This window comes from Podarcis tiliguerta (assembly GCF_965153285.1).
Source record: "Podarcis tiliguerta genome assembly, chromosome: 3".
Taxonomy (NCBI): domain Eukaryota; kingdom Metazoa; phylum Chordata; class Lepidosauria; order Squamata; family Lacertidae; genus Podarcis; species Podarcis tiliguerta.
The window spans coordinates 7665353-7688242 of NC_139536.1; the positions used below are offsets into that span (position 1 = coordinate 7665353).

Below are 22890 nucleotides of genomic sequence, written 5' to 3' on the forward strand. Positions count from 1 at the left end.
CCAGCATGAGTTTGACTAAACTGGGGGAGGCAGGGGAAGACAGGAGTGCCTGGCGTGCTCTGGTCCATGGGGTCACAAAGAGTCAGACACGACTCAACGACTAAACAACAACAAACATGGGGGCAGATTTTGCAAAAATGATGATGTTTATATTTTGACTTGATCCTTATAAAATTCAGAAGTAGAGAAAGTGTAATCAAGGTCTTGAACCATCTCTGAAGATACCTTCACAGAGGTCACAGGCAATGTGCTTCTGACTCCACCACCAATATTGCTGTGTAGCCTCTGTCCCTGCAGGAAATGTGAAAAGGAGTGCCTATGTTATGCAACAGGATTATCTTGGGTCAGTTGCCATCTCTCAGCAAAACATACCTCGCAGGGTTCTTGTGAGCAAAAATAGGGAGGGAGAGAAGTGCATGTACCCCCTTCAGCTTCTTAGATGAAAGGTATGATGGAAGAAAAAGGGACGCGGGTGGCGCTGTGGGTAGAACCTCGGCGCCTAGGGCTTGCCGATCACATGGTCGGCGGTTCGAATCCTCACGGCGGGGTGAGCTCCTGTCTTTCGGTCCCAGCTTCTGCCCACCTAGCAGTTTGAAAGCACCCTTAAGTGCAAGTAGATAAATAGGTGCCGCTTTATAGCGGGAAGATAAACGACGTTTCCGTGTGCTGCGCTGGTGCTGGTTCGCCGGAGCAGCTTCGTCACGCTGGCCACGTGACCCGGAAGTGTCTCTGGACAGCGCTGGCCCTCGGCCTCTTAAGTGAGATGGGCGCACAACCCTAGAGTCGGACACGACTGGCTTGTACGGGCAGGGGTAGCTTTTTATGATGGAAGAAGATAAGAAGAATGGTTACTGTATATTTTATCCCTGATCGCACAGAGTACAGTGCACTTGCTATCATTCAAAGACCTACTGAGTTCACAGTGTACAAAATGAAAACTCAGTCTCATTACTAAAGTAATTATTGGCTTGAATGCCCTGGAACATTTCTTAATCCTTTGATTCTATTCAAGGGATGAGGGAGAAATTTTATTCCATTTGCATTTAATGGTGAACCTATCTAATCCGAAGATTCTGAAACACTATTTGGGCCAACCAAAACACAGCTAGCATTTGCAATTTTAACTCCTCTGAATTTTGAAATGCAGTTTTCCAACTAAGTTATGTGTGCAAAAAATTTGCATGTGTTTGGGTAAAGTGTGCATAAAAATGTACACAGAGAACAAGGCAGAGGGGCTTCTCAGTAGTGGCACCCACCCTGTGGAACACCCTCCCATCAGATGTCAAGGAAATAAACAACTATCTCACTTTTAGAAGAAATCTGAAGGCAGCCCTGTTTAGGGAGGTTTTTAATGACTGATGTTTTAATGTATTTTTAATACTTTGTTGGAAACCACCTAGAGTGGCTGGGGAAACCCAGCCAGATGGGCCATGTATAAATATTGTTGTTGTTGTTAAAATAACTAAAAAATGCATTATATTAGTGGGGTTCACTTTGAGCAGGACAGTGCAAATTGCCTGGGGAAATGTGTACATTATGGGGGTGGGGGGACATGAATAATTATTAAATAAAAAAAATTCAGAATGATGTGGAAATATGGAGAACCAAACTTAAGATTGGAAAAATCTGGATTGGTCAACAAAAGCTAGTGAGCGATTTTACTAAAAGAATTACAGTGGTACCTTGGGTTAAGTACTTACAGTATTTTTTGCTCTATAAGACGCACCAGACGATAAGATGCACCTAGTTTTTGGAGGAGGAAAACAAGAAGGAAAAAATATATATTCTGAATCCCAGAACCAGAACAGCAAGAGGGATCTGGCTTCTGGGATAGCCTCTTGCTTTTCTGCCGCACAGCCTGCATTCGCTCCATAAGACGCACACACATTTTCCCTTACTTTTTAGGAGGGGAAAAGTGTGTCTTATAGAGCAAAATATACGGTAATTCATTCTGGAGGTCCATTCTTAACCTGAAACTGTTCTTAACCTGAAACACCACTTTAGCTAATGGGGCCTCCTGCTGCCGCCGCGCCACCAGAACATGATTTCTGTTCTCATCCTGAAGCAAAGTTCTTAACTTGAGGTACTATTTCTGGGTTAGCAGAGTCTGTAACCTGAAGTGTATGTAACCTGAGGCGAATGTAACCTGAGGTACCACTGTACAGCAATATATCACATTAGACATAAACTTTTTTCCCCTTTTGCAGCCAGTCTTTGGTGAAAATATATTAGTACATGTCAGGTTCACAGTAAAATTTAGAACAATAGTTAACTTGTGTATTCCCACAACATGTGTGTCCTCTGAGGTAGATTTCTAATAGGCTAAATGACATGAGGCTGTCTAAACTGCTATCCAAGGAGCTCTGAGGAGCCCTGAGTTCATTATGCTAAAGCAGTGCCTTGTAGAATTTTTCTAAAAACTTAAATTAAGCTGTTAAGTTTTTTTAAAAAAAAATCACGTGGAACAAAACCCAGACCTCTTCAGTGCTCTGCAGACAACATATATTGGAGATATTGGGTAAAAAGTAACTGCTCTTAACCCACTGCAATTTTCACTGCATGGCAGCTCCCCTGTGACCAGGAAGAATGAGAGTCTAAGGTAGCTTCCTAAGTCCAGAAGCAATTTACAACCCAAGTAAAAATAAAACGATTCCAATAAGGATGCAAGAGGGACTAAGACAAGCTTCCTTCACCCAGACATTTAGACACACACAAATTGCACAGCAGCTTTATTTTAGAGGATATTTAGAGAATGCATTCCTTGAGCATTGATTTCTCCATCTTCTCTCACCGCCAACATTTGCTCAGAGGCCAGAGTGCTTAAGCAGATCTTAAACATTTCAAGCAAGAGATATGATCCACGGCAAGTTATCATTCAGGAGGCTACTTGGTTGTTTTCCTACAAAGACAAGAGAGACTGTGAGAGTTCACTGTTTTGGGAAAACAATTCTGTTACCATCAACCCAAGGCTTACTCTGCTGAGGCATCCCCACATGGAAGGTGACTGAGAGGATATTAAGAGCATGGATTCCAGGAGATAATCAAATGTTTATAAGTACTGTCTTTCCACTGAAATTACTTGTCCAGGTTATGACAAGTACACGATTCCTCCAGGATTAAACAGTTTGGGCATGGAGAGATTACTACAGTGCAACATATCTTCATCATTTGTTTATTCCTACCCCCTTATAAAAGTGCTCATGCATGCAGCATGAAAAAGGCAACCCAAATTTTCAAGACAATAGTGCACCTCCGCTATAAGGAAAGGTTCCAACATTAGGGGCTTTTTAGTTTAGAGAAAATACAACTAAGGGGTTTGGAATAAAAGTAGATGGAGAAACATCTACTTCCTCCTAATACTGGAACTCAAGTCCATCCAATGAAATTGAATGTTGGAAGGTTCAGAACAGCTAAAAGAAAAGAGCAACGTCTTCTATTTTCAAGGGGTCCAATCTGAGCATTGGGTAACATTGGCTTCAACCCTATAAACTCATAGTGGCCTTCCAGATGTGGTAACTCCCATCAATACATGGATCCAGCAGTCAGAACTGCTGCTCCATTATTGGACCTCTTATTTGGCATCCCAACAGTGTGTTGTTCTGCTCAGCATTTCTGAAAAGCCAACAGGCAGGGGGAACCTGAAATTGCTCAACATGTCCACTGCTGCCAGGAAGATCTCCACCACCTACTCAATGAAGCTGGTAGTACTTAATTTAAAATCCTTAGTGTCATTTCTCCTGACTAGTCAATTTCCTTCCCTCCCTGTCTCCCACTAATATGTGCAAACCTGAGGTGCCAGCTTGCGAGGGTGATTGGGAGGAACAACGTCACACACATGACATCAAATGACATCCTGATGTCCAGGGCATGATGTCAGGATGTTGGGAGGAGCAAGGGGCAGTGATATATCCAGCAGCAGTGCAGCTTCAATGACCCGTGGCTCCTCCTCCACGTCCTCCTGGTGCTGCCATCATAAGGAGGCTGCTTCGACCCTCCTGCCCCTCCATGGCAGGACAAGGTGGAAAGAAGGAGCCGGCCACGGGGCCACACCACACTGGGCTTTGAGCTTCACCTCCACACTCATGGGACATTGGGGGGGCAGCCACTACCCCAAAAATATTAAGGGGACCAAAAAAGATTTGGCTGCCCCTACTGCGAAATATTGCTCAGATCAGAAATGAAGAGGTGGTCTTCCAATGTGAGCCAGTGTGGCGTAGTGGTTAAGAGCGGTAGACTCGTAATCTGGTGAACCAAGTTTGTGTCTCTGCTCCTCCACATGCAGCTGCTGGGTGACCTTGGGCCAGTCACACTTCTTTGAAGTCTCTCAGCCCCACTCACCTCACAGAGTGTTTGTTGTGGGGGAGGAAGGGAAAGGAGAATGTTAGCCGCTTTGAGACTCCTTTGGGTAGTGATAAAGCGGGATATCAAAACCAAACTCCTCCTCCTCCTCCTCTTCTTCTTCTTCCCAATACTTTCAGTTGGTTTTAAGCACTCCATCATAAATGTTTCATAGGTGGCAGCCAAGATCATCCTCAGTCACACACAAATCGCCAGATTTTGGGGGGTGGGGAACTAAGATCATAAGAAGACCCTGTTGAATCAGGCCAGTGACCCATCTAGACTCTTACAGCAGCCAACCAGATGCCTGTGGGAAACCCGCAAGCGGGATTCAAATACAATTGCACTCTCCCTTCCTGCAGTTGCGCAGGAATGCAGCTTGCACAAAATGCAAAACCTCTAAATTTTGCAGGGAAGGGTCAGTTTAGATCACAAATAAGCACACACCTCTCCCCCACCCCAACCCCGCATTTTTAAATGCATTGACTGCCAATATGCTCCTGTTGTCTCTTGGGCATTCGAGCTTACTTGACACAGCAAAAACGTTTGAAGTCGCACTTCCCAATCCGCTGCCAGGGGTCATGCAAGCACATGGCATTCCTGCATTTACCGTGGGCCTTTTTGCAATCCTTCGCCTTCCGAATGTCAGTACACAATCCTGTGCAAGCAAAGAAGAAAGAGAATGTCAGAGGGTTTTCAGCCCAGCTTTAAAGTCTTCTGTCAGGGCTGGGGGACCTTTCTCAGACCAGTATTAATTATATTAATGTTTAATTGTTTTTGTAATGATTTGGTCTTCTCCTTATGCTTTTAACTGTTCTTATTTTATCTATGAGCAGCCTTGAGTCCCTGTCTGGGAGAAAGGAGGGGTATAAATAAATGTATTAGTAAGGTGAAAAAGGTAAAGGACCCCTGGACGGTTAAGTCCAGTCAAAGGCAACTATGGGGTTGTGACACTCATCTCGCTTTCAGGCCAAGGGAACTGGCATTAGTCTGCAGACAGCTTTCCGGGCCATGTGACCAGCATGGCTAAACCGCTTGTGGCACAATGAAACACCATGACAGAAGCAAGAGCACACGGAAATGCTGTTTACCTTCCCGCTGCAGCGGTACCTATTTATCTACTTGTGCTGATATGCTTTTGAACTCCTAGGTTGGCAGGAGTTGGGACAGAGCAACAGGAGCTGTCTCCGTGGTGGGGATTCGAAGTGCCAACCTTCCGATCAGCAAGCCCAAGAGGCTCAGTTGTTTAGACCACAGCACCACCTGCGTCCCTAAATATATTAGTACTACTACTAGTATATAATATACATATTTTGCAAGTTATTTCCCTTGCTGTTATGCAGTTTTGCATTAGCATTACAATATCTTAATATATTTTTGCTAGTATATTCATTTCTATGCATATTATTTGCTTGGAAATCTTCAAATTTCAAAAGAGAGATGTGTTTTGGTTCTAGCATTGATTCGGAAAGTGAGAATTAGGGAGCTCCACATTGCAATGTGGACCAAACTGAATTTCTCCTCCATCTCTATTAATGAACCCAGTGTTTCAGACAGAGGCCTTTCCTAGACCTACCGGGAAATTCCGAGAGTGACTTAACAATCCACGGGTTGGACTGCCTCCCACAAAGAGAAGTAACAGCACATTTCTGTAAAGATAAAAACTGGGGGGTGGGGTACAGCATACCTGTAATAGTCAGGACTACCAAAAAAATGAGGGTGCAGAAGAAAGGCCTCATAGCTGAAACTTATATTGTTTCTCAACACCCTTAGAAGAGAAATGGGGGAGACAAAAGAGAACAAGTGGAACAAAGTCTCCTTTTTTACACTCTTGTGCAATAAAACAAACTTTCTCTGAGCTTAATGGCTTTAATGCACCTTCCCACTTTAGATGCCCCTGCATTTATTACCTCCCACTTCCAAATGTAGCTCCTCCAAAAAACAACCCTACATTTGTGGGTCCTTCTGTACCATTCTGGTGGTCCTTTGGGTGGTTTGTGCCAGAAGGACATGTTATGGGTGCATAGATCGGGCCCTGTGGTGGGGCGGCACAGAGCCTTAGCAGTTATTTAAAAAGGACGGGCATGCAAATTAAATTGTGCAGTGACATTGTCCCCAGGTCCTCTGGCTGGGACGGGGCGATATGGGATTGAGGGGGCAACTCCCATCTCTTGCGGGGGTGCAATTAGTGCCAGCATCATCCGTTAAGAGTTTGGGTGTAATCTTCGATACCTCCCTCTCTATGGAGGCGCAGATTACAGCTATAACAAAGGCGGCATTTTTTCATCTCCGCCAAGCTAAGCAGTTGGCTCCTTATCTCTCTCGCCCTGACCTAGCCACTGTGATCCACGCGACGGTCACCTCCAGACTGGATTATTGTAACTCGCTCTACGTGGGGCTGCCCTTGAGACTGACCCAGAAACTCCAGCGGGTGCAGAATGCCACGGCGAGACTCCTTATGGGGTCTTCGCTGCGAGATCACATTCATCCGCTACTATACCAGCTGCACTGGCTCCCGGTGGAGTACAGGATCAGGTTTAAGTTGCTGGTTTTAACCTTTAAAGCCCTATACGGCCTAGGACCCTCGTACCTACGGGACCGCCTCTCCTGGTATGCCTCACAGAAGAACTTACGGTCTGCAAATAAAAACAACCTGAAGGTCCCAAGCCACAGAGAGGTTAGGCTGGCCTCAACTAGAGCCAGGGCTTTCTCGGTCGTGGCTCCAACCTGGTGGAACGCTCTGTCACAAGAGACTAGGGCCCTGCGGGACCTGACATCCTTCCGCAGGGCCTGCAAGACAGAGCTGTTCCACCAGGCCTTTGGTCAGGGCGCAGTCTGACCCCCTCCTCTGGCAATCTGCACAGAATTTTGCTTAATGGTTGCCATCAATTTGATTTTAATTAATTTTTATAATGAAAGGTTTTTAGAATGTTGGATTATTTTGATTGTTGTTAGCCGCCCTGAGCCCAGCTTCAGCTGGGGAGAGCGGGGTATAAATAGAATTTATTATTATTATTATTATTATTATTATTATTATTATTATTATTATTATTATTATGGCTGTCATCCATCTGTCTTGAAAGACAATAGAGTGTGCCTCTGGGGGTTAATTCCAACCACCACTAATTAGCAGCACTAAAGTGGCCCCCCCAATGGCCCATGACTGCAATCTCACCTTTAAGCTCCATTCATTTAAAAAAGCGAATAAAGTGGCCCATCTTACAGGGTTGTTTCAATAACCATTATTGCTGTTATGTACTGAGTTGAATATGATCCAAAATGCAGCAGTCTGATTGGTCCTAGAACAATAGAACCCAGAATGCAGCAGTATGATTGGTCCACAGGAGCCACCCAATCCAGCTCCAGGTGGAAGTGAATCCACAACCTGATTGGCCTACAGGAGAATCCCGGAATTAGCCAATCATGTGGAGCCCATTGTGTAAATAATGTATATAAAGCAGACATTATGGGGGAACTTCCATTCCTCCTCACCACTATGAGCTGAATAAAGAGCATGAAATCCACTCTCGACTCCGAGTATATTTCAAATCCCTTCACTAGAATAACAAATTGCAATGGCTGTTAGGAAATCAGTGTATCCCAGAACATTCCTGCGATGACCAGGGCATGTTGCAATCGCCATAACCTGATTATTTATGAGCCTCTCCTGGTAAAGTTAGTTTTGCTGTCCCCTCTGCTTGTAAGATTTTCCAATACCAGACAAGTTGAAACTATGAGGAATATTTTTACCTTTGTGGAATGCTGTTTCCATTGACCGCCTTTGTTCTCGGTCCGAGTTGCATTTGGACTGGACAAACAAGAATACAAATCTGTTTCAGTACGTTCAGCCCATGGGCAATTAGAACAAAACACTGACTCCTCCTTAGAACAAAATGTCCAAACCCTTCTGTGATTGGAGCCAGGATTCTCAGCATAGTCCCATCATAGCATCTGACATGAAAAGAGACAAAGAGTTGAAATTTAGTTCCTTATTTACAGAATACAACAATTGGATTTATTGGAAGTTTTGGATTACAATTTGGATACAATATTTGCCTCTATATTTGAATTTAAATCTAGTTTGGAAAGACCTGGGACATACTGGATTACATTGCAACATAAAGACCCACCAAATCTTGTAATATCTTGAAACTATATCTTAGATTCCCCCACCCCATCTTCTACTCTCTTCCCTCTTACCAGTTACATTGTCTTTTCTTTTTGTTATATTATTTAGAATATCTGTGGAAAAGAGGGAGGGGGAGAGGGAAAAGAGAAAAACTCAGAGAATTCAGTGATTCAGAGAAACCTCCAAATATGGATATGTATTTTGTATTGTTATAATTCTATATTTGTAAAACCAAATAAACATTATTTCATGGATTGCAAGATTAGAACAATGTTCCATGCTGAATCACTGTGGGAATATGACTTTCAGAAGGGCAGGAAAGTGCTTCATAAGGAGAGAGACCATTGGCCCATCTGGTTCAGTATTGTCTACACTGGCTGGCAGCAGCTCTCCTGGGTTTCAGGCAGGGAACATTCCCAGCCCTACATGAAAATATAGATTGACAAGTATATATATTGTGAGATGATTTGGTTGACATAGTGTACTTGGGCTTCCCAAAAACTTTCAGCAAGGTATCTCATCACAGACTCTGAGTAAGGTTAGCAGTCATAGAATAAGAGGAGAGGGCCTTCTGTGCATCATCAACTGGTTTGGCAGCAGGAAGCATAGACTAGGAACAAATAGAGAATTCTGTCAATAGACAGGTGTAGAAAATGGAGTCCTTCAAGGATCAGTATTGGGGCCTGTGCTTTTAAACTTGTTCATAAATGATCTTGAGTTAGGAGTGAACAATAAGGTGGCCAAGATTGTTGGCAATAAATTGTTGTTGTTGTTGTTTACTGAGTTTATTTACCACCCTATACCCAGAGTTTCAGGGCAATTCACAGAAAAGATCACAACATATATAATTAGAATATAAACAACAACCCAATAACACCCCTCCAGAAAACCAACCATATTTTAAAAGGGTACAGGATGTCAAACACATCAACCAAAGGCCTGGTTAAAAAGGAACGTTTTTGCCTGGTGCCTAAAGGTGCGTGATGAATGTGCCAGACAAACTTCCCTGGGGAGAACATGCCACAGATGGGGAGCCACTGCAGAGAAGGCCCTGTTCTTGCGTTGCCACCATTTGGACCTCTCAAGGAGGAGGCACACAAAGGAGGGCCTCAGAAGGTGATCTCAGGGTCTGGGTTGGTTCATATGGAAAGAGGCGGGCCTTGAGGTATTGTGATCCTAAGCCGATTAAGGTTTATAGGTCAAAACCAGCACTTTGAATTGGGCCCGGAAACTCATTGGTAGCCAGTGCAGTCAAACCAGGATAGTTGTAATATGCTCAGACCGTCTTGTTCCAGTGAGCAACCTGGCTGCTGAATTCTGCACCAGCTGAAGTTTTCAAACCGTCTTTAGAGGCAGCTCTACGTATAATGCAAAAAGAGATTGTGAAGAGCTGCAAAAGGACTTCTCTATACTGTGCGAATGGGGAGTAAAATGGCAAATGCAATTCAAGGGGAACAAGTGTACACTGGCCTTAAAAAAAATATTAATTTCGCATATACACTAATGGAGTCTGAACTGGCAGTGATTGCTCAGGAATGAGAGCTTGGGGATGTCAACCCGGTGTGCAGCAGCTGTGAAAAAGGAAAATTCCATGCTAGATATCATTTGGAAGGAATGGAAAATAAATAAAAAATGTCAATGTCACAATGTCATTTTGGGAAAGTTCAGAGGAGCCTGGATAGACAGGTAATTTCCTTTTTCTTCCTGCTCTAAGGTGGTGCATCTTCTGATGAGGCCTAAACACACATATCCAGTTTGCTCTTCCAGCTGAACTGGGCTGATTTATAACACTTACATTTTAACCAGTGTTTTGCAACTTTTAAAATGTTAGCTTAAGAGAAGTATTTTGTCCCTTTACGATGGTCTGTTATCATCTTCAGCCGTAGATAAAGATTTCATTGCATTCCTTATATATGGAAGAAATTAACTCACCAAGGAAAACTCCACGTGAGCAGAATGTTTTACATTCATTGCCTCCTGCTTAGTTGCTTTGCAGATGGATCAGAGATTTGCTCTGTGAGTGACCTCATCTTTTTGCCCCCCCCCCATAAAGGAAAGCAACTTCATTTCTGAAACAAATTGCGGCTATTGTTCATAACCAACTGGTAACAATGCAGAAATAAAAACCACAATGTAAATGGCGGGTTAATTGAAATGCTACATTGGCAGGTGTAAATAGAATCATAGAATCATAGAGTTGGAAGAGACCAAGCAGGAAACACCATCAGAGCACTCCTGACATATGGTTGTCAAGCCTCTGCTTAAAGACCTCCAAAGAAGGAGACTCCACCACACTCCTTGGCAGCAAATTCCACTGTCAAACAGCTCTTACTGTCAGGAAGTTCTTCCTAATGTTTAGGTGGAATCTAATAAAGTACTCAGATAAAATGCAGAGTCTTTGGGGACATAAAAATAGAGGGGGGGGGATTTGAACATAAGAAAAGTCATGTTGGCTCATCTACTGCAGCACCCAGTTCTTGCAATGGTCAACCTCCGGGAAGTTCACAAGTGTGACAGCACTCTCTCCATTTGCGATTTCGGACAAGCATTCAGAGCCATATTGTCTCCAACAGTGGAGTGCTCTCACTTGTGGGGTACCTCAGGGTTCCATCCTCTCCCCCATGATTTTTAACATCTATATGAAGCCACTGGGAGAGATCATCAGCAGATTTGGGCTGGGTGTTTATCAGTATGCGGATGATACCCAGCTCTATCTGTCTTTAAAATCGGAACCAGTGAAGGCGGTGAAGGTGCTGTGTGAGTGCCTGGAGGCGGTTGGAGGATGGACGGCGGCTAACAGTTTGAGGTTGAATCCTGATAAGACAGAAGTACTGTTTTTGTGGGAATGGGGCAGGGTGGGTGTGGAGGACTCCCTGGTCCTGAATGGGGTCACTGTGCCCCTGAAGGAGCAGGTGCACAGCCTGGGAGACATTTTGGACTTACAGGTGTCCATGGAGGCACAGGTCAATTTGATGTCCAGGGCACCTGTCTACCAGCTCCATCTGGTACACAGGCTGAGACCCTACCTGCCCGCAGACTGTCTCGCCAAAGTGTTGCTTGCTCTGGTTATCTCCAACTTGGACTACTGCAACACACTCTACGTGGGGCTACCTTTGAAGGTGACCTGGAAACTGCAACTAATCCAGAATGCAGCAGCTAGACTGGTGATTGGGAGTGGCCACCGAGACCATATAACACTGGTCCTGAAAGACCTACATTGGCTCCCATTGTGTTTCTGAGCACAATTCAAAGTGTTCTGTAGATTCATTCTGTTCTTGTAGATATCTTAGCAGCACTTTGCATTGTAGTCCTACCCAATTCTGCCTCTAAATCTGCTTTTGGAGACTAGGATTTACATAGTTTTTGTTCTGTCTTTATACTCTTTGAAACCCTTTCAAGTTGGCAGCCGTCTCCACATCTTATAGGAGCGATTCCCATTTTTTATGTATGTGCTGAGATGCTTTTCTTTTGTCTGTTCTGAATCCTGCATTGGACAGCCCCAAGAATAATTATCTTTCAGCAAATTCAACAGTTATGCCAGATTGATAAGCAGCACAGACAATTGCAATAGTTTGAACATGTTTTATGTTGACATTTGCTGGCCGAATAATTCGTGTGCAGAAAGGAAACCCAAATAATCAGAATTGTAAAGTTAGAAATAAGCCCAAATAATCATAGAATCATAGAGTTAAAAAGGACCACAAGGGTCATCTAGTCCACCCCCCCTGCAATGCAGGAATCTTTTGCCCAACATGGGGCTCAAACCTACAACCCTGAGATTAAGATTAATCCATCTTTGTTTTTGCCTATTATAAAATTATAAAAAGCTAAACCTTTTTTTAAAAAAAATGTCCTATATACACGATGCACTCTGCATCCCACATCCAACTGAAAACTAATATTTATCTAAAATACAGGTGAACCTGTAGAACCGGAATTTTCTCATTGCCCTGTGCACACCTCTATTTCAAAACCAATGATGCGTGAGAAATTGGTTTTATAGACCTCAAAGCTGACCTGGTGACTTTAAATTTACAACCCAAATCTGAAGAGCAAAGAAGCAGGGGGCAATGAATTTCAGATATGCTGCTTAGGTGGATGAGAGTCATGGGTCAATTTATTTCTTTCACTGAAAAATGCACTGCGATATTTGTTTTTGTTGAGAAAGAGAGGAGCAGCTCTATAGTTTGAGAAAGCAGGCCTCGTCTAGCTTCCTATTTCTGGGCCAAACACTCGTTTTGTGTGGGCAAAGTCTACTGAGCCTCACTGAGTCCATGTCTGTTTCAAATAACACTTCCCCAACTTCGCAGTGGAAGAAGGGTGCATTTCTTCATTTTAATTCAAATTTTGGGCCTCAGGATATTTGATTTGATTTAATATTTGTGTCCCGCTTTTCCAGCGACAAATGCCAAGCTCAAAGCAGCTCACAACATTCGCAGTAGCATTAAAAAGCAACAAACACTGCGTTCACAACACTATCAAACACAACGGCACATAAATGAGGCAAATAATAAATTCAGCAAAATGATTAATGCGATTCAATAAAATCATAGTCATTCAAAGGATCAGAAAGTATCAGAAATCATTCATCAACATGATTAATACAATTCAACAAAGTCATAGCAACCTCAAGGCAGGTAGCAGCAGGCCTGGGCTACATTCACACCATACATTATGATACCACGGTCTTCAATTTCCATCATAAAATTGTAGAGTTGGAAGGGACCCAAGGGTCATCTAGTCCAACCCTCTGCGAAGCAGGAATCTCAGCTAAAGCACCCATGACTGCTTAAAAACCTCCAAGGAAGGAGAGTCTACAACCTCCAGTGGGACTCCATTCTATTGCTTGCTGCATTCATCAGTGATCATTACAGTGGTATATCGGGTTAAGTACTTAATTCGTTCCGGAGGTCCGTTCTTAACCTGAAACTGTTCTTAACCTGAAGCACCACTTTAGTCTATGGGGCCTCCTGCTGCTGCTGCACCGCCGGAGCACGATTTCTGTTCTCATCCTGAAGCAAAGTTCTTAACCCGAGGTAATATTTCTGGGTTAGCGGAGTCTGTAACCTGAAGCGTTTATAACCCAAGGTACCACTGTACTTAATTTTGGCAAATTATATTGGGGGGAATTAAGTAGAGTGCCTGTTGTCTTTGTCCATGGAGTTTTCTTGGCAGGGATACTGGAGTGGCTTGCCGGTTCCTCCTCCAGGTGGATCCCGTTTGGTCAAAACTCTCCACTATGACCTGTTCATCTTGGGTGCCCTGCTCGGCATAGTTCATAGCTTCTCTGAGTTATTCAAGCCCCTTTGCCACGGCAAGGCAATGATCCATGAAGGGGCAGTGATCCATGAAGGTGAAGACAGAAGTGCCTGGCATGCTCTGGTCCATGGGGTCACGAAGAGTCGGACACAACTAAACGACTAAACAACAACAAGTAGAGTGCAGTAGCATTTGACAATGGTTCCATTTAAGACCGCACCACAAAGCATCTTTAGAGTTGTCAATCTAGCTACAGAAAAGCCCACTACCTTGGGAGGCAGAGAATGAAAACCTGTACAGTCATACCTCATGTTGCGTTAGGCTCATGTTGCGTCTTTTCGGCTTGCGAATGCTGCAAACCCTGAAGTGTTTACTTCCGGGGTTCACTGCGTGCACATGCACAGAAGAGTTCTGTGCGCTTCGCACATGCGCAGAAGCACTCTATCATACTCCACGCTTCCACAGAAGTGCCACACTAGTTGCGGACTTTTTGGGGTGCAAATGACATCCTGGAATGGATCGTGTCCACAACTAGAGGTACCGCTGTATCTGAATTTTGTGTGCCTAAGAAATGTGACTTGTCACAATTTTTACAGTACTTTCAGGGCTCCCATTTCTTTATGATTTTTCACATCGTTCACCTCATAATACCCCCCAAGGAAGATTAGATTGATGGTGAGGAGTGAAAAAGATTGTCCCGTGCTGAGCTCCTTTGAATACCTAGGAGACTCAAGTGAGGTAAATAGCCTAAATAATACTAGTTTTAATAAATATTGCATTGTTGGTGGGGGTTTCTTTTGGCACATTGCTTTTCTCCAACCCTCAGTTCTCTTCTTGTAAAATAAAATAAGAACTTGGCCTATCTTAAAGCCTTGGTCAATATAGCTCACACTATGCAAAGTATGAAGATATTTTTATGGGGGGGGGACCAGCAGTCCCTTGCTGCAATCAGCTTCATGAAATATTTTACTGACAGGTTTCTCAAGCATCTGAAACGTCACATCGTCTGCTATTGACAAACTCTCCAATAAATACAGAGTGACTGCAGATCTCTCCAGTCTCGCCTCCGATCATCTCCTTTGGGAAGATCTTAAGGCACACAAGACAGTTTGTGGAAACCATGAGGGCCTTCTGCAGCCTCTTCCTGCTTTCCCTCCTTCTACTCTTCATTTCTCCAGGTGAGTCAAAGGCCTGCTATGAGGGACAATATTGCTCTGCTTAGCATATAAAGCCCTTAACAGCTTGGGGCCACTTTACTTGCGAGATTGCCTTGCTCCACATCAATTGTTTAGTGGCGCAGAACTTCAGTGGCGTAGCGTGGGGGGTGCAGGGGGGGTCGGCCGCACCGGGCGCAACATCTGGGGGTTAGGGTTAGGGGGCGCAAATCCACGGGTTAGGGGGCGCAAATCCACGGGTTAGGGGGCGCAAATCCACGGGTTACTTGCCTTGCCCCGGGTGCTGACAACCCACGCTACGCCACTGCAGAACCTGCATTTTGAAACTCGCTTCCTATTGAAACCAAGCAGTCCCTCTTTCAGCACCTGCTAAAAACATTCTTGTTTTGACTAGCCTGCACAAATGCTTAGAAAGTTGAAGTAATTTGTGTTAGCGCTTTAACTTACGTGTGTCTTAATTTTTTCTTAGGTTTACTGGGGGTATTTTGTAAACCGCTTTGAGGGTTTGTTTGTTTTTACAATCATGTGGAATATAAATTTTATGAAGTACATTACACTTAGCTAACTCTAAAGGAATTAGATATGTTGGTTAATGGCAATGTTGACAACACTGTTATCTGACCAGTTCTTTTTCCTTTTGTTTTGTCTGTTGCAGCATCCTCTCAAAAAATAGAAAACGGTTGGCAGTGTTCAAAAAAGAAGGGGATCTGCATGCGTTTTAAACAATGTCTATCACCTTACAAACCCATTGGGAAATGTGATAAGAACACCCATTGTTGCAAAAAGTAAACTGCTTAAATGGCAAGTATACATTTCATTCATAATAATAATAATAATAATAATAATTTATTATTTATACCCCGCCCATCTGGCTGGGTTTCCCCAGCCACTCTGGACAGCCTCCAACAAATTATTAAAATACAGTGGTCTGTTAAAAGCTTCCCTAAAGAGGGCTGCCTTCAGATGTCTTCTAAAACTCTGGTAGTTGTTCTTCTCTTTGACATCTGGTGGGAGGGCATTCCACAGGGCAGGTGCCACTGCCGAGAAGGCCCTCTGCCTGGTTCCCTGTAACTTGGCTTCTTGCAGTGAGGGAAGGCCCTCGGCGCTGGACCTCAGTGTCCGGGCAGAATGAGGGGGGTGGAGACGCTCCTTCAGGTATACGGGACTAAGGCCGTTTAGGGCTTTAAAGGTCAGCACCAACACTTTGACTTGTGCTCGGAAATGTACTGGGAGCCGATGTAGATCTTTCAAGAACCTGTGTTATGTGGTCTCAGCGGCTGCTCCCAGTCACCAGTCTAGCTGCCGCATTCTGGATTAGTTGTAGTTTCCAGGTCACCTTCAAAGGTAGCCCCACGTAGAGCGCATTGTAGTAATCCAAGCGAGGGATAAGTAGAGCATGCACCAGTCTGGCGAGACAGTCCGCAGGCAGATAGGGTCTCAGCCTGCATACCAGATGGAGCTGGTAAGCAGCTGCCCTGGACGCAGAATTGATCTGTGCCTCCATGGCTAGCTGTGAGTCCAAAATGACTCCCAGGCTGCGCACCTGGTCCTTCAGGGGCACAGTTTCCCCATTCAGGACCAGGGAGTCCTCCACACCCACCCACCGGCCTCCTGTCCCTCAAAAACAATACTTCTGTCTTGTCAGGATTCAATCCATTAGCCACCATCCATTCACCTGCAGACACTCACACAGAACCTTCACCGCCTTCACTGGTTCTGATCTGAAAGAGAAGTAGAGCTGGGTATCATCCGCATATTGATGGACACCCAGCCGAAACCCTCTGCTAATCTCTCCCAGTGACTGCATGTAGATGTTAAAAAGCATGGGGGACAGTACAGAACCCAGAAAGCAATGTATAAGTTGGAACACTGGAGCCATTTCCAGGGGCCCTTGAGGGCCCAAGCACCCACCAAATTTTCCCCGTGGGTTCCCAACTGCCAGCTGCTGCTGCCATCCACTGCCTTCCCTCTAGCTATCCAGCACCACGGTGGTGACTGGGCCTCTGCCACAGGGCCTATGTTGGAGCACACTCTGGCCACAGACATGCTTCCGGGGTACGCCTGTGTCCGCGCTGGGCGTTGGTGGAAGCCTTGAAGTTCAGCCTTGGACGGGTCCAAGGCCTCTGTGGTGCCAAAGAGTGGTGATGGTAGAGGGAGAGTAAACAGTGTGCACATGCCACAATGTGACACCATGACACTTTGAGGCAGCAATGCTTCTGAACAGCAGTTGCTGAAAACCACAGGAGGGGAGATTGTTCTTGTGCTCAAATCTTGCGTGTGAACTTCCCCCAGGCATCTGGTTGGCCACTGTGAGAACAGGATGCTGGACTTGATGGGCCATTGGCCTCATCCAGTAGAGCTCCTCTTAGGTGCAACAGGCTTTTGTGGTACTCCAGAAGCCCCCACAAAACCTGTTTGATCACCCATAAGTATGTGACGCTCATGGAAATGAATGTCTACTGTATTGCCATTTTCTCTGCAAAGCTTCTGTCCCAAGTGCCCATACAGAAGGAGCATTATGTTCTGAACTGTGTAACTCAAGTAAGCCCCCACCCCAAGGCTGTATGAATACCATATTTACATCACTGGAGCAAAATGCTTCCTTTTTAGACTGAAAATGTAAAAGATTTGGTTAATAGATGTGTGGAGATCAACTGGGATGATATGTCTATCACCAAGTGTACAGAGCTTTGGAACAATGGCAGGACAATTGAATGGTCAAATTGTGTTTGTGGACACTAACCCAGATTATCATATTCCTTCTCTCACCAGGAAATAACTGATTGGAGCGGATCTAAGCGATGCCTCAGTTCTGCTAAAAGAATCGTCTCCTGACCTGCTGAACTTCTTGCCAGCAAAAGAATGAGAAGATAATTGGACTCTCTCTGCTTTAGTACTCTTTGCTCAATAAAAGCATTGCAGTCATTTAAATAATTGATCGTGTTTCTCTTTGGGTTAAAAGGAGGTGGGAGGAGAATGCGTTATTCTTCAAGACACAATTTATAACCAAACTTTATAATGGCAGGTGCCCCCATTTCAAAGGCACAATACAGCTATGCATATCCACATTCATGCATGAGAATGAAGATTGGATTCATCTCAGGGGGACTTTGCATCTAATCCAGCTATTTAGGCCCCCATTCAGCAAAGGAGCGGGTAGTGCTGTGGTCTAAACCACCGAGTTCCTTGGACTTGCCAATCTGAAGGTCGGCAGTTTGAATCCGTGCAACGGGGTGAGCTCCCGTTGCTCTGTCCCAGCTTCTGGAGTTTAAAAACACGCCAGTGCAAATAGATAAATAGGTACCACTGTGGCGGGCAGGTAAATGGTGTTTCTGTGCACTCTGGCACTCTTCACGGTGCCCTGTTGACCCAGAAGTAGTTTAGTCATGCTGGCCACATGACCCAGAAAGCTCCCTGTGGACAAACAAAGGCTCCCTTAGCCTGAAAGCAAGCTGAGCAACAAAACCCCATAGTCGCCTCTCACTGGACTTAACCGCACCGGGGGGGGGGCTTTACTAGGTGTGGATGCGCCTTCTGTTGAGTGGATTATATTTTCTACATAGGTACAAGAAACATTTGGATACCTTGAACCATACAAAAGTGAATAAAGCGTCCCAAACTTCCCGGTTTCGCGCTCGCGCATGAACAGGTGGTCAAAATGACATCACCCGCGCACGTGCGGAAGTGGCGAAATGCAACCTGAGCACGCGCAGAGGCACTGTCACATCTTACGTTATGTTCAGGATGCGAACAGGGCTCCAGAACGGATCCCGTTTGCGTCCCGAGGTACCACTGTACTATACTTCCAATTAAATGAAATTCAAAGTCCTTTCAGCATTATTCAGTCCACTCCATGAATAATATAAAGGATGGGGAAGAGTCAGCTCTAAGTTTCCACCGTAAACCTCTGGCAATATAGAGCTTCCCTCAATTTTTCTGTTTTTTACACACACAGTTCTGTTTAATGGCATATTCCATATCTGTAATCCAAATTCTTCCCTCCTCACCTGTAGAAATATAATTCTGAAGTAATATTCAAAGGGAGGGTTGGCAAATCATAAATGCAGAGAAGAAAACTTTCTATAAAGAAACCATAGGCTCCCCTCCCCCCACACCGTCTTTTGCACCGAATGAAGTCTTTTCTCAAGTTCAAACCTTAATGACCATACCGCATGGCTCAGCTTCAGTGGCTGGCTCCTCCAAAGCCGTTGACCTCCTCCAGACAGCCCACTGAATCCCGAAGATTTCATCAGGTTAATGCACTGTTTGGTATTTCCTTGCTTTGGTACAATGTGTCTTCTTGAGTGGTTGCAGTCATGGACCACAATACCCAAAGCAGGAAATAATATATAGACAGAAACTTTCAAAACAATAAGTGCTATAGAACCACTGAGCTATGAGTGCACATCATGCTTAACGACGTGAATTTTACTTTCTGATCTTTGAATATTATGGCTTTCTGGAGAATAATGTGCAACATATACGGTAATTAACTTTGTTGGGTTCTTCTTGCTGAATAGATTTTGTCATCACATGTTTCATGCCAGGTCATCTAGGCAGAGGGCTAATGTGTCAGTATATCACGAATCCCTATAAATAGTTGGCCATTCACAAGACTCTCACCAGAGCATTCTGCCTCAAGATTCTGCTCTTGCTGCTCAACTTGAGATCCAAGTCAAGCTTCAACAATGCAATTGCGCTGGCTCTTCATGGTTGCCCTTCTGTTTTCTGGGATGATCACATTTTCCTCAGGTAAAACATCTATTGAAATTAAAAGCATTTGGACATAAATGACAAAAGAAAAAAAATAGGGCTGGAAGAATGTACTACTCCTGGTGCCCTCCATGAGGCAGGCTGAGGTAGGTACCTCAGGGGGCCTAATTCAAGGGGCCCCTCTGTGGGCACCTCCACAGTTGCCTCCTGTGCCAATGGAGAAGCGAGGACAAATGGCTGAGAAGGCTTCTGGTTTCCATAGAGATCTCATGGGAGCCCCTTGAGATCTCACTGGCTTATGGAAGCCACAACTGCACAACCCAGGTTACCTAGGCTTTGGTGGGGATGGACAGCATGGGAAGCCATCTTCCCTTTTCGCCTCAGGTGGTGAAACAGTATGGGCCGCACCTGTACATAGACATAGACAGTGGTACCTCAGGTTAAATACACTTCAGGTTACAGACGATTCAAGTTACAGACTCCGCTAGCCCAGAAATAGTACTGTGGGTTAAGAACTTTGCTTCAGGATGAGAACAGAAATTGCGCAGTGGCAGTGGGAGACCCCATTAGCTAACGTGGTGCTTCAGGTTAAGAACAGACCTCCAGAATAAATTAAGTACTTAACCCGAGGTACCACTGTATTATAAATACCTGTAACATCAGTTTAAAAGTTATTCCGAATATCTTGGGCTGCCATTATGCAATGCTTATATTGAACCTGGGACGTTGAACCTCAAAGAGAGAAGTTTGTTCATTAGAAATCCACACCCCAATGCTCTGGCACTGAGCTATGGCCCTTCCTTATTATGTGTGGTAAAATGAGGGGCTCTATTGGAGCCTCTCCCTCCGGTAACAGAAGAGTTCGGCAACAGTCCTTCTCTCAACGACTCATATCTGCTCATATGCGCACGCAAACAGCAGAGTAAACGAAAGCTTGGCTGTGGAAGTATGTAGTATCATTAATTTTATTGCTGTACATCAAATCAAACCAAATTAAAGCAAACCATAGTAAAGAAAATAACAACATTGTGAGCAGAAGCTCACACAAACATCCTGTGTGTCCAGGAGACAGAACAAAGAGCCCAAAAACAAAAGCACATAGTATGGAAGTGTTGGGATGCAGCCAAGGAAACGGGGGCAATTGGCAAGCCCCCAGCTGGCACCAGCCCACCAGGCAATGTGCCTGGTGATCTCCAGTCCTTGGTTCAGTGTCAGTGACCCAAGTTTTAGAAGCTGGAGCACGCTCTAATCAGCAGAGTAAACTCTACGCAACAGAAGTGACAGGGAGAGGCTGTGATGAGCATATTTACAAGCAGTTTATTCAGCATACAGTAAAGGGAACCATGACCATTAGGTCCAGTCGTGACTGACTCTGGGGTTGCGGCACTCATCTCGCTTTATTGGCTGAGGCAGCCGGCGTACAGCTTCTTGGTCATGGGGCCAGCATGATTAAGCCACTTCTGGCGAACCAGAGCAGCGCACGGAAATGCCGTTTACCTTCCCACCAGAGCGGTACCTATTTATCTACTTGCACTTTGACGTGCTTTCGAACTGCTAGGTTGGCAGGAGCAGGGACCGAGCAATGGGAGCTCACCCCGTCGCGGGGATTCAAACCGCCGACCTTCTGATCGGCAAGTCCTAGGCTCTGTGGTTTAACTCACAGCACCACCTGTGTCCCAGCATACATCAAGGCAAAAGAAAAAACATGTCTTCTCCCCTTCATATCCAAGCAAGCGGCATAAGCAATTGCTACACACAAAAAGGAAGTTCCCAGCAAGCTGTGCTGGAGTGTAAACAGACATGTGACATACAACAATCCACACAACTGTTCTTAAGGTGGAACGGAATATCCTAACAGGAAGTTCAGTGTCTAAGCTTCCGTTCTCACACTTCCAGAAGTATGGAATGTAAACAGTGTGGATCACGAGATCCAACAGCAATGGGAGAATGAAAAATACTTACAGGCTCTGGGTCGTTCTTCTTTTTGCCCTTTTGCCTGATCTCAGTTCTTAAGAAAGTTGATAAATTGTTTTTCTGAACCTTACAAATGTTGGGCCCAACATTATACTTTACTACATTGAGGAATTTTATTTCTCCTTCCAGCTCTTTTCCATTAGCTTTTTTTTTATCTATAAAATGTATGTATATTTTTTTGACAGTTCAGTAATATTTTGTTGATTCCTAAGTACTTGATAATTAACCTTTCTATCTTGTCAATCAATTCATAAAGGCTCTCCCTGGATATTTAATCATAAATACAAAATATAAAATATGGTCTGTAATGTGCATAGATCAGGGGATGGGAAACCTGTGGACCTTGAGATGTTTCTGGAATATAACTCCTTTCATGGGCTTTGCTGACTGTGGATGACAACAACATCTGGAGCTAGGCCTCATATTTCCCCATCTCCAGAGCCTTTTTCAGCTTGAACCCACCAGAACTCAGGTCCAGCACCTCTCAGGTGGGCACCATTGCTGTTATAACTTATAAGAGAACAAGGGAGGCATTTGTGGTGAGTTCTAGCAACTCTTTTCCTGGAAAGATAGCACTGACCATCCCTGACCTAATTGAATCAGTTAAATATTTTTAATCATATAAGAATAATTAAACAGGCAGCATTTTTAAATTTGGTATAATGTTTCATTAAAAACTGTGGATGGGAAGAACCACGTTTTCACCCTTGAGGATGTTTCCTCTAAGACAATATACTGTATTTTTTGCTCTATAAGACTCACTTTTTCCCTAAAAAGTAAGGGGAAATGTGTGTGCGTCTTATGGAGCGAATGCAGGCTGCACAGCCTGCTAATAAGGAGAACAATTACTGCAATAAATCTCTCTATGCTATCTCACTCTGTTCATATTCTCTCTTCCAGTCACCCCTTCTCTCTTTCTTTGATCAGACTGCCTTGCAAGTCTGAATCTCATTCTCCTTATTTATCTGTCTAAATTTATTTCCATTTCCCCCTCTTACAGAAAGTAAAACAACGTATTGTGAAAGACGTGGAGGCACTTGCATTTCTAACAATAGTAATTGCAAAGGAAGACGCTTCAAGGAAAGCGACTGTCCCCGTGGTCAAGTGTGCTGCTATTAAAAATGATGTGCAGCTCCAGGCCAGTGCATGTTTCTTATCCTCGACTACCTGAAAAGAAGAAATGGATCTTCGGTCGGGGAAGCCAAGAAAGCTTATTTCAGCTCAACACAGATAAAGCAGTGTATTCCACTCAATAAAAACATGTAAAAAAATGCAGGTGTGAAAGTTATTTTTAAAATTTGT

The 22890-nt window shown here is 44.3% G+C and overlaps 2 long non-coding RNA genes across 2 annotated transcripts; one reads left to right on the plus strand and one right to left on the minus strand.

The window, feature by feature from the left end:
* Window positions 1–2714: 2714 nt before the first annotated feature.
* LOC310674039 lies at window positions 2715–8164 on the minus strand. Its single transcript, XR_014509345.1, has 4 exons — window positions 8089–8164; window positions 6026–6106; window positions 4867–4996; window positions 2715–2899 (listed from the first exon to the last, which is right to left on the minus strand). It is a non-coding gene; the product is annotated as an uncharacterized lncRNA (long non-coding RNA).
* Window positions 8165–14730: 6566 nt separating this feature from the next.
* Window positions 14731–17782, plus strand: LOC310674028. The gene is made up of 3 exons (XR_014509332.1): window positions 14731–14904; window positions 15557–15702; window positions 17674–17782. It is a non-coding gene; the product is annotated as an uncharacterized lncRNA (long non-coding RNA).
* The last annotated feature ends 5108 nt before the right edge of the window (window positions 17783–22890 follow it).